This window comes from Pollachius pollachius, assembly GCF_949987615.1.
Source record: "Pollachius pollachius genome assembly, chromosome: 1".
NCBI lineage: Eukaryota > Metazoa > Chordata > Actinopteri > Gadiformes > Gadidae > Pollachius > Pollachius pollachius.
In genome coordinates, this window is record NC_136934.1 from 36,622,796 (window position 1) to 36,636,143 (window position 13,348).

Here is a 13,348-nt window from a genome sequence, read left to right on the forward strand (position 1 = left end):
TGGAGTTAGGCATTGTTGATTGCCCCCAACTACTTTTTACCCCCTCGCTCCATTGCATGGAGACATGTTTGATTTGGGGTCCCGGCTGTTGTTTGATTTGACGTGACAGTTGGCTTGGTCCTGAATGGTCCATGGAAAGGCCTCCGTTACGTGAGGTGCTACAGTGTGGAAAGGGTGGATAGTGATCTTGTTGAATGCCACTGTGTGTGCGCAAGGGGTCCAGCGGTCCAGGGACCAATCAAGCATTAAACGATCCTCCCCCCCACCACCAACCCCCACCAACACCCCCACTCGACCCCAGTCATGCAAGCTTAGAGTGAGGAAGCACGAACAGCTTCATCCTCCTATAGGCCCATGAGGGTAGTAATTGGTCAATCAGGTCCTTGCCTCCATGGCGCGGTGAAGGTAGCTGATTGGTGGTGTGATTTCCTTTCTTCTTATCAATGCTAGATGGGCAGTCAAGCTGAGTATGGCCACTAGCGGATTACTCCCCATGGCCCTGCCTGAGTTGCCTTCCTCATAGTGTATAACTTTGAGTCGCTGGCTAGCAGGCTAGTTACCGAAAGCTTCTGTTGAAATACGTAAATGCATGTCAAACATTTTAAGAAATCTAAACATGAAATGGGTAACCAGGGGCCACACACTTGAGTTTTGTGGTTTGAAATTCAGCGTGACATGGTACAAATGGTTAGCATCCTGCCGCGTCCGAGTGAGTATGCCATGGTGACCTCGCCTTACAATGTCAATCTGAACCAGCCCTGCTTCCTAGGCTGCTGCATTGCAGGTGCTGAGTATGACATTTGAAGCTTAAGGCTGAGCAAGCGAGAGGAACGAGGGCCTTGACGGGAAGTGACAGCTGGCGATGTCTCCTCCTCTGTGGGCTGAGTACTACCTGATATCATGCTCTGGTGCTGGATCTCGCAGGGGAAAACTGCCACAGTCGTTGCATTTTGATTGTGGCATTGGGGAGATTTCTGTTACTTTGTCATTAATAGACTCATTATTTTGATTAATTGCCAATTAATTGGGAAGCAGCCAATTTGTTTGAACAACTCCTGTTAAAGAGTGTTGTATATTTCCAAAGTTGACTTTTGTGTTAGATTTGTGTTAACTTGGCTAGTTTTGTCTTTGAGTTACTTGCACTGTGTGGCCTAGAGAGGAAATTAAGTTGGTTTGTGTCAATACCCTGAGCTGTGCCCAGGGAGATGTATGTCATGCTACATTGGGATTTGTGTGCCGTCTCTGTGTGTGGCACAGTTATATCACTAACAGTTCACGCTTGGGACCCCAGAGCAGACTGCCTTCGATTTGTCCGCCTGCAAATGGCACAGAATTGGTTGGCGTTCTCAACAGCCACCTCCGGCCTCTCTTTCTCACTCCCTGCCTCTCTTTCTCTCTCTATCCCATGGCAATGTCTGAAATAGAAAGAGAGCAGAGAAAGGACGCAGGAGAAACTGAAGGCAGTGAGGGAGAGGGAGGAGTTCCTGTATTTTTTTTTTCCTTCTTAGCTTTCATGCACTAGGCAAGCAGATTTAGACTCTAAGTGTCAAGTAGAAAAACAGTCATTGTGATCGGGCCCTGCCGGCCCCCCACCAGTAGTCTTTACAGTCAATAGAGCTAGTCCACTTGTCAATGAGGGACAATGGGCCCCTTTGCGTCCCTTTCAGCACCACCGGGTCCAAGCAGCCAGACGTTTTCCTGAATAAGACCCAGTGATTCTTGGCCCCTTTTCTCTGCCTCTCTTTCTCTCCACGCAACACGCCAATGGGGTTTCGAAAAAAAAGGGGCCTTCAGTGTTTCGCCAAAGCAGAAGGCAGGGCCCTGCACAGCTACAACAGTGGCATAACCTCCGCCACCCTGTAGCTCAGAGAGAAATAAATGTAACTCAACTTGCTGAAGTCAGCAGGCCCACCCAGACAAAAGGAGATTAGGTTTGGCAACTTGGCAGTAACAGGTGTACTTTGGACTGGGATTTAGACACGGGAGGGGTGACGTCTTTGGTCCGATTTGACGCTCTGCTTGCCCCCCCACTATGATTTTTTAATTTCTGCATGGATAAAGATGGAATCCAGTTATCCATGCCTTCACTCCAAGCTTTTTCAGAGCTTCTAAAAGTGCACAGTTTTAAGATGAATTTCCCTGCCATTGATTTGTTTCTCGAAAAAAAAGAACTCCACTCCTAGAGTGGAGCAGCAACTCCACAAAAATAAATTACCTATATGTTTTATGTTTTATACGAGGTTGCATCTTGCAAAGGTAATACAAGATGGAGTCTCTCACCTTTACCTTCCAAATAACAAGACACTAAAAGGGGGTAAAAGTAGGACAACCCATTACACCCATAGAGGCTGGATAAAACAGAGTCATGCATTTGTTTGTGTCATTCGTTAATGAAGCTTTTAGTGAACGCTTCTGTCCACAGTAAAAAAAGAAAACCCATTCTCATAGAAAATGACTTGGCAAAGCGTCCAATCAAGGGCCTGTTGAGACTGAAGCCGCCCCGGCGACCATTGTCTAGCGCTCTCTCTCACACACCTACGAGTCCAGAGTAAGCACACAATTTCATTGTTGCCTGAGCTGTTAATATCAGAGGCTTCACAATAGAGCCATTCTCCATATTTGCATAAGGCACTTTTCCAACAAGGACTCAGAGTGGGCTTGAAAGCTGGCCCCCTCTAGTACCAGTGGCTAAAAAAAATGTCAAGTGCCAATTACGAGAGGTTTGCCACCCTTCACGTGTACCCCACCCCCTGTAGCTCTGCCCCTCCCAACTCTCCCACACTCCAAGTCACCCCTGTCGCCGGCACCCTCCCAAGCCCCAGCTTCTGCCACCAGACGGGGGCCTTCCCCTCTCATGACACCCTGAGACAAAAGCCTCCCACCCCTCCTCTGTGCGTTAATGGAGGATTCTTTCTGCTTGCTTCACAGTATTAGCAAAATCAGACAGCATGCTCTGCTCAGCGATTACTCACAGCCCATTGTTGGGCCTTCTGAAAGCCGGGTGGTGGTGGCTGTGGGGTTGTGTGGGGGGGTGGTGGTGGAGTTTGGGGGCGGCAATGTTGGTGGTTGGGGGTAAATAAGGCACTACTCTGGCTAAACCTGTGAGGTGTGGACTCTGATCAGGCGATAGTGTGAGGATGGCGTCTCGCCTTCGTGTGTACAGGTTTAAGATGCCAAAACCACATGCGGACAGTGATGATGCAGGTGGGTTCTCATTTCAATGCGGAAGCACACCTGTTTTTCTACCTTTAGCGTCCACATCATGTTTAGTGTGTGTAATGTAAAGATTGCTTTTAGCTGGCTCATTGTTTGTCAATGGCTAGCTTGACACCGCAGAGGTTGGTATTTGTCTGCCATGATAAGTTAATGGTGGGTGTGTTTGAACTGGGAAAACACAGGGTATGAATTAACTGATAAGACAATAGGAAATCTGTAGCGTAGCTCATACTGCAGTGCTCCTGTGTCATATGCCTGTGAGTCCAGCTGGTAGATGCCGCCATTGCTTAAAACACTTTTTACAATTCCAATCATGCTGAAAAATTCAGCATTGTGAACCGTTTTATTTTCAAGACACAAAACACGGCAGAAATATCAAGCTTTGTTTACATGTGCTACAGTACAAGGGCAGAGGCATAAACCTTATGTAAATCCACCACCCTTTGTAAAAAGAAAAAACACACACATACACATACATATACATATATATGAATAAATATACAAAAAAGAAAGTAATGGTGTTTAGCCAATTGTACAGCCGTTGTTGTCTCTACAGCGTTTACCTTACTTGATGCCTACTGCCACTCAAAAGGATTTCTCTGTTGTCCCTTTCTCTTTCATTCTTTCATTCAATCTCTGTGTCGAGTTTTTTTCTCCTTTCCCAGCCTTGATTCTCAGATGGTTGGATCTGATTTGCATTCATTTGCATAATGAAAGTCATTTGCATGCTCAGGGGCAGACTGTACCATGAGAACAGACATGAAAAGGTGTGAGCATGTGTGTGTGAACGTGTGTGTGTGTGAGAGAGAGAGAGAGAGAGAGAGAGAGAGAGAGAGAAAGAGAGTGAGAGAGAAGCACACTGTGTGTGTGTGTGTGTGTGTGTGTGTGTGTGTGTGTGTGTGCGTGCATGTGTGTGTGTGTGTGTGTGTGTGTGTGTGAACATGTTGTGAATGTGTGTATGTGCGACTGCATGAATGTTTATGTGCACATTGCTCCATGCGTGTGTGCATGCGTGTGATTGCGCTCCTCTGTGAGAAAGCCGTTTGTGTGTGTGTGTGTGTGTGTGTGTGTACGTGTGTGTGTTTGTATGTGTGTGTGTAATGTGATGGATGAACCACACACTACCACAAGATGCTCTGGCTATGCCCTCCTGATTCCCCCCTCTTCCCTGACTCTCTGTTCAGGGTACCAACACCACCACCACCACCACCACCAGCGCTCCACTGAGGGGACGCTGGCAGAGACCAGTCTCACAACAAGGAGCGGAGGAGGGGCTGGTGTTGATGCTGCCCTCACACTGCATCGCCTCCCCCACCACCCACCATCAGCCTCCCACACCAACGTTCCACCAACCACCAAACCCCCCCCCCCCCTTCTTCCCATCCGTCCTCTCGCCCTCCTCGGCAGGCTTTGGTCCCTCGCCTTCCTGTGCTGCGGTACGCAGCCCGCGCCACCATCTTAGAATAACCGCGCTGGCACGAAATGGAAGAGGAGGAGGAGGAGGAGGGGGAGGAATGCTACACGGCTAGCAGGTAATGCGCTAACAACACCACCGACCATGCCCACCACATTTTCTGTTCTCATAAACACGTACGTACAAAATCACACGCACACCCACGCGCACACGCGCACACAAACCCACACACACAAACATACACACGCGTATGTCCACTGGCCGTTCTATCTCTCTCTCCTATTCGTCGCTCGCTCCTTCCTGCTTTTTAGCCGACTGTAGCCTCGCTGTTTAATCACCTCGGATGCGTTTGTTAATTATGGAATTCACAAGACGTGCCAGCGGGGCGGGGGATGCTGTGGGCAAGTGTGTGTGTGTGTGTGTGTGTGTGTGTGTGTGTGTGTGTGTGTGTGTGTGTTTTGTATTTGCGTTCAAATTAAATCACTCTGCTGTTAGTGTGCTTTCAGGGGGCTTGTGGTTGGGCATCTGTGCTTTGAAGCACCCTGTTTTCTCCTTCCCATGTGGGAATTCTCCTGCCATCCTGTCGCACATGCCCTGACATGGCGGCTGCGGGGGCCATTTTGGATCAGCTACGCACAGTGTATTTCCCAGCGCATCCTCCGTACCTGCGCACGGCTACAATAAGGAGAATAGAACTAATAAAAATTAAGGATAATTCTTTATAGTAGAATAATAATGATTTGATTTAAATTGTAAATTATCCAATGTTACCATTTTTTGGGACATTTAAAAAGAGCTAAAAAAAACTCTCCTACACATACTATTACTCCTACCCAAAATATTTCAGAAACTTAGAGCAAAAAAGAGGGAGAGGACAGAGTGAGTTTAGAGAGATAGGGGTAGGGATGGCGACAGCAGAAGTGTGATAGCCAAGTGTCTCTCCACTGGAAGACTCTTTGTGCTGCGGCTGGTTTCAGCCCAGAGCTCAGACAAGTCAGCCATTGTTCTCCCTGAGGAAGCTTGTTGTGTTGCTCTATTATTCCAGCCATGCGGCTCCGTGAGTTTAAAAAACGCCTAAACCAAAACACCAATTAGTGTCGCCCGGGCCTGATTAAGTAAGGGAGCCGGTAAACAATGGACACCATTGTTCCCCCTGGCTCTCCGTTGTGTCCGTGAAGTGGAGGTCAGAGATGATGCTAACGCTAACTTACAGTAGCCGGCATCTAGCGACCGCTCGGTCACCTTCCTCATACCCCCCCGCTGGGAGTGTTGGCTAGACACCCTTATGCACCTTCACACCCAAGGTCCAAGGTGACATCGCCAGTTGGGAGGCTTAGCGGTGACAAAAACCGAACAGTGGAAACATCTGCTCTTCCTGCCTCTGAACGGAGAACCCAGACGGGATCATCAACGGCACACTGTCTAATTTGATGAGATACAATGATGTTGCTCATTTATAATTCTTAGCCGTCTTTGCTGGCATGGTGGCTTCCCTTGGCTTGCAGAAGACGAGCGGTGGCAACTGTGTCAGATGCCAAGCTCACCAATCACGGCCAGGCGCCCTAAACAGGTGGTAGATTGAGCAGAAAGGGTCTGGGGGCCGTTCTCAATTTACTGTGTAAATTATGCAGATCTCAAAACAATGCAAACAGTAGACAGTGGAGTGGCTGGCCCTGGCTAATGAGATGATGGGAAACCAGGGGGGGGAGGGGGGGAGTTGGGGTGGAGTTGGGGGCTAGCGAAGGTGATGGGGTGGAAGGGGGTATGGGGAGGTGGGGTGGGCACAGCGAGCAGCTGGGAGTTTGTGTGTGTGTGTGTGTGCGTGTGTGTGTGTGTGTGTGTGTGTGCGTGTGTGTGTGCGTGTGTGTGTGTGTGTGTGTGTGTGTGTGTGTGTCTGGAAGAGCTTGGACTTGGGCAGGGGAGCAGACACTGTCCCGTCTGCGGAACACCGCCACCACCCCCCAGTCGCCCCTTTCTCCCACCAACCCCACCACGACTCTCCCCCTCCACCACCACCACCTCCATCCCCTCCATCCGCACCGTCCCCTCCAACCCAGACTGGAGAGTGTTGGGGAGGAGCGGGGAGGAGGGCCAGCAGGCAGCTGGGGCACCCTCCCCCAATTCACCCCAAGCCGCTGCACCAGCCTTGGTAACCTCTATGGTAGGGGTCCCCCCCGCTCCGACACTGGCACGTATGGGGCCCCCCCCCCAATGTCTGTCTGCCCCTCCCCCTCCCCTGAAATTCCCCCCTACCCCCCTTTCCCATCCTCCCATCCCTCTTGTTGTCTCACGGCAGCCACCGATGCCTCCGTCGTCCCGCTCACCCTGATGGGCTGGGGGGGTTGGGGGCGGGCCGAGCTGGGGGGTGGAAGGGGCCTGGGAAGGACTGTGAGTTCATGGCTGGAGCTCCTATTGAAGTGACAGGCCCACTGTTTGTTCAGCTCTGCTCTCCATTCAGCCGGCGGCGGGAGGCTGTTTGTAGATGGGCCACTGTAGGACTGTGATAACCATTCACTCAGCGCGAGGAGTGGGCTGGTGGTGGTGGTGGTGGTGGTGGTGGCGGGGGAAGACAAGTAGAGAGGGGTGGGCTGGTTAAATAAGTGGAGGTCCGAAATGACCAAAGAGGGTGTTCCCAGCGCAAAGTTTGCTCTGAGCAGTGTGCGCCCCCTCTCACACCCTTTCAGCCTCTTAATTACTAGTGCCTTCCACTTTCTTCTCTTTCTTTCACTGGCCTCCCTCCCTCCCGCCCTCCGTCCCCTCCATCCCCTCCACTCCCTCGCCCACTCCCAACCCTAGCCCACCACCCCGGCCCCGGCATACACACATACACGCGCCCGCACAAAATCCCAATCATTCTCATCATCGGCTCTTTCCCCCGGTTTTATTAGGCCCCATGCTGGGCTGTAAATTTGCCATTAACAAGCGTATTCATCGCGGGGCCCTCAGCAAAAACAACACAGTGATGCCCATAACTCAACGCGACACCAATACCCAAAACTGCTTTTCTCTGTCGCCACGTCCATCTTAACTCACGTTTCCATTGTGCGTTAGTTCCTTTAGCCTAGCCACGCCTGATCTCATCCCCCCACCACCCCTTCCCTTATTAAAAGCAACCTTGCTTAGATACAGTGTAATGCTTAATAGCCTGGCTAATACTACGCTACATAATTGCTCAGCCCATTGTAATGCAGCTATGCTATGGCTAATTAGCAACAGCTTTTGGCTATAGCTACCCTAGAAAGAAAAGTACTTTGACCACGTGCCCTTCTTGGTGACCCTTTATCAATATTTAGGTTTCTATCGTCTGAGCCGCTTGGATTTGGAAAGACGTCTGAAGTCAAACGTAGCCGTAGCTTAGCTTAGTCACATGCTTCCTCTTTGTATTAAAGGAGCCCAGCGTACCAGGCTCCTGGTAGCTCTGCAATCAATCCTCAGGCCTCGCAGCCGTGGGCTCTCCTTCTGCCAGATTAAGGCCATGTACGCTTAAATCCCTGTTTTAAAACTGCACCCATAACTATTTCTGCGCTCATGAATTACTAGAGGTTGGTTTCTTCAACCGTAGGAAGCACATTGGATATTTCCTTTACATTGATAAAAATGTGTGTCAGTCAAATGCCCTTCCAATAGTTGTACCCCATATCTTATTCTTTCATTTTTCTATTCACAGGCCTGGTGCTTTATCCCGCAGAAAACAAAGAAACAAACAAAATGGACTGCCAAGGGAAGAGGAGAACGCTGTTTCACCATGGAACGCAAGTCTGTCGTAACGTCAGAAGCCACTCCACATGCTCTCCATGGACTTAACATGCGTACCGTGCTATGGAACCGTGCTATTTGGGTTAGGGTTAGAAATGCATTTGTCATGAAGATTCCTCTGTATTGCAACTGTTAACATTCCTATCTGCATAATTTTGACAATAGATTCATTCTGAATTACTTAACTTTTGGCTAACTTTAGTTACATTTATGTTCTAAAAGATTGTAGATGCTGGCAAGACATTTACATATGTCACCCATGGCAGCGGTGAAGGATATTGCACTGTGATTGGACGGCTCTGTGTGTCAGCTGACACAATGGATGACGAGTGAGCTGTTGTCTTTATACTCTATGCAACTGTTTATTTTTGTTATCTTTGTGTGTGTTATTCAGCTCATGGGTTGAATTAAATTTATAAAAGGAGGACTACCGCTTCAGACTACTGATGAAAGTCGTTTAAAGGAGACAACACTAAACGTTAGGGCACTAAAACACGATTTACACGGCATGTGCTGCCCGTGAGTGTGGGCGAGCTTTCACAAGTGGAGTGCACTTCTTAAAAGAATGGCATTCATTAAGACCTCACATTTAGCTAGGCTGGTGGATTTGTCTCTGACAAACCCTGAACTGTTCTCCACACGGCTCCCTGCTGACGTTAATCAGCTTCAGCATTTATATATGAAGTATTTTTGATGGCACAACTGTGTGTGGTACACGGGTGGTGGAGGCTGAACTAGGCTCAATACAGCCCATGTGATTAAATCCTAGCTTTCAAGCTAACCAGGCTTTGAGATGCTTGGCTTTGGCACGTGCCAGCTAACAGCTACATTCCAGTAGCTAGAAGCCACCACCTATCAGCTACTAGATATTAGTTAGCCACACGCTATCAGCTACTAGCTACCAGTTACTAGCTTCCAATTACTAGCTATCAACTAGTTGCAATCGCCAGCAGCTACCAGCTATCATCTAGTAGCTATCAGCTATTAGCTATTCGCGTGGCGGTAATACATCTTCAAATGAAACATGCCTGATACAGCGGTCTAAAACATTGCCTTCATTTCCTGACTTTGACATTGATCACATGTTCACTGCACACATATTTCTACATCCACACACACACACGCACACACGCGCGCGTGCGCGTGCGACCAATCACGCATGCAGTCACAAATGTACACACACACACACACACACACACACACACACACACACACACACACACACACACACAGACAAAAGCAATAAAGTAGGTAGGTACTATCATGGCTTAATTCATTCTATATTAAATTTCGGGAAGTGGCAATTTTTTTGTATTTCGATTGATAATCTATGCAAATGTTTTAAATATTACTTTTTAACGATCTATGCAGGCCTTCTGCTATTGGTTCAAGGGAGACCCTAATTTAGCAAATGTATTCTTTTGATAATCATGTACATCTCAGTGCTCAAGACAATTACTTATCTGCATGGATAAGCTTGAAATTATGTTTTTAATCTCAAGTAAAAAGAAAATCATTCCTCTGATATCTTTTCAGGGACATTAAATGCCCCCATTAAATGCACATGCATTTTGATCTCATTGTAATTCTATTGGTTTCACTAAACCTTATTTTCGCACAAATGTAGTATATCTATGCTGATGTTCGATGTCTATATGTTGCTTCTAATCATTTTCAATGAGCGTGTTATGCAATCTATTTTTATTTGTTCACCACACGTGCCTTTGTATGGAAACTGTATCTTCAATAAAGGTTTACATTGAAAACAAAGAAAAAAAACAGCTTAATTTCTCTCTTTACTGTGAGATGGTTTAGTAGTCACATATACTGCGCTTACAGCGAGATAGAAAGTTCAATCCAGGAATGAAAATAGAAGGTAGGGCTTTTTCCCAAAAGCCCTACCAAATATTTTTGGTTCAAATGTAAAGATAAAAATAAAGCAGGGGTTGGAAACTTTCCTCATTGCTAGGAACTTAAAATGCGGTATGTTTAGCTTGGGCTTCCACCTTCAAAACACACTCTGCTGCGATAAATACAAATCAAAAGATATACACTTTAATGCCCTTAATTCTCCTATTAACCCGCCTGCATTTATCTAATTATTTGCTACACGGACGTTATTGTAATAGGTAACTCAATATTTATGTTATATTTTCAAATAAAATAAAATTACTTCTTTGCACACACACCAACCCGGCTACCGTTGCAGCCCGCGCATTATAGAGCCTTCTAGTGGCCCCCAAGGGAGCCCCTATGTTCAGGGCCACTGTACTCGCGGGCCATTAACAGAGTAACTGTATGTCTACATAAATGTCCGGAAAGTTCTTTACAGTTGGACACACCTTTCGCTGTTACGTTGTCAATAAACCACAATTCACACCAAAACGGTTTCCACAGCTGAATAAAACAAAGACCCGCGGATCAACTGGGGTTGAATAATGAAATAGTCAGTTAATTAATAGTTCAAAAAAGAGCAATGCTATTGATGTGAATAGATTTCTTATGTTCGGTGGCACCAAGCTCTTATCAATACGATAACACACATATATACGGTATATCGCTCGCTCATGCGATGGACGACATGTGTGTCCTCTCAACGCAAACTTCCCCACATCCTGCCGACACGTAGAACTCAATTAGAGTATAAAAGGAGATGCAGATGGGTAGAGCAACACACAGCCATGCATTGAAAAGAAAACCCAAAATGTGTGATTGATGGACTTGGCACAAAAGACAAAAAAAGAGAAAGAATCGCAAGCACACACACACACACACACCAAGCATGGACCTATATTGCCTTTTTTCCAAATTCAAAGCAAACAAAGAGCGGGGCAGGGACTTTATTGGGGGCAGTAATGAGTTGCCTGTTGGGTTGCGCCTGCAGTTTCCGCCATGCCATACAGTACCCCCTGCGAGTCTCACTGTCTCACACCACATATGGCCAATGCGCCAACACCGACATATGGGGCCCCCTCGCAATTCATTAGCTTTGTCATGTAAAAGAGGCTAATCCCACTGTAAAACAAATGAAACGTAACCCTTTACAGTACCGGTTTATCACAACACTCCTTTCATTTGTCCCCCCTTCCTTTGTCCCGTCTCATGTAACTCGGTGAAAAGGTTTCATTCTGGTGAACGGCGTATAGCGTCCCCGTCCCTCCCCTCTCCTCCCCTTCCTATCTCCGCGCCGTGTCCTTCATGTACGTTTTAACAGCTCGCCCCGCCGTTGTTTACGGCCTCAGCGCACCGCCAAACGAGGCCGCATTACAAATAAACGCCGGCTCATATGCAAATATTACAGTGGCCTTATTAACCGCGGCAGGTTGCAATTACATTATGTTCGACGCTGGCGTTAAGATCCACAGAGGCGGCGCCGGGCTGTCGTTTCTCTTTTTTTTCTTGTTTTGTATTTGCGTCGCCCCGAGTGTTTCTTGGAAGCCTTATGGCCTCATAATCTGATTCACTGTTCTTGTCACGCTGCCAAGGGGGGAGAGCGGCGTCGGCCAAGCACCGTAGGCCTAAATGAACACCGTGTTGATGTTAAGCAGCACGCTAGAGCATGCTGGAGCCACACTGTACACCGGCGTCTTCGGCAGCCATGTTGAAAGGCGGTCGCGGAGCTGCTCGCCAGGGTTCTGGAGGATACTAGACGAGCTGGTTCTCCTCCAAAGCGTTGATTTATGAGGTTTGGAGAGGATGTGGAGGACAGAGACAAAGTCATGGAATCGTAGCTGGAGAGGAAGCGGTTGTCCGTTGGGGGGGAGATGCTGCTATACATGCTGGGTGTTTTTTTTGTGTGTGTGACATTAACACAAAATGGCCGCTCGCAACCTACCGAAGGCGGGTGAGCTCGCCGATTCAAGATGGCGACGCAATGACCTAAACGTTGCGTTCGGATTGGTTTGGCGTGAGCACTGCGTCTTGCCCTTTGCATTTTGCACCCATAACGGTTTGACAGACAACGACCCAAGGGCGAAGGGAGGGCTTAGCGCTGAGAAAGGGAGAAACGGCGGGTTTTGGTTCAGGTCCAAGGGTCTAGGAACTCGGGTGCTGCTCCTTTCACAAGTTGCTCAGAACCAACATTGGTATGCAGGAATGCGCTCCGAGGAGTCCGTGGTGAGTGTGTGATTCTGGAGGGAAATGTGTTTGTAACCGGTTGCTAGGACCAAGGATGTGTTCACTTGGATCCAAACGTGTGGTCAGTGCCAAGAAAAAACAAAAAAACGGGCATCTGTTCAGAAAACCGTCCACCTTTGTGCACGTCGCAGTGCGGCCACTCTTTCAGTCACCGAGCGCAAAATGGCGGCAAACCGCTTGGCAGCCAAGTTGAGGCCTCCTGTATTTAAAAAGCAGATGTTTGATGAACGGATTCGACTGGGGGTCGGGCGTCTCAAGCTGTGATTTAAATAATAAAAAAACAACTGACCTACATGCTTCACTTAATAACGATGTTGGAGTTTGGTTGAGATCTTCAGCATTTATCATTTATCCTTTCCAACGTCAGCAATAGCATAGTTATTTCATGCTAAACCCGAACAAGTGTTTTCATGTATCATTTTCATAAGCCAAGTGGTCATACATGTTTTTCTCTTTTGTGTAAATCATGCATGAAGCAAATTGATTCAGAACAATGTTTTTTAAAAGTTTTTAATAAAAAGGCAAAAAAAGTAAAAAATGTTTCTAGCAACTGTGAACTAACAATAATTTTTACACCTTGTACCAATACCAATCAACAGAAGAGAGTAAAACGACACGGACACGTTACTTATTATAGAAGGAAGGCGCTTGAACAATTGGTCCTGTGAGAAGGGTTGGTGTCCATAGTCTTTTTTTTAAGGGTGCAAGGAGCACACTGTCAGGGAATGTGAAGCAGTTAGAGAGGCGGGCGAACGGAGCGGAGAGCATTTTGAATGATGGGGTTCCTGGAACGCTCCCTCACTTCCTAAGTTCTCCTTCCCCAAC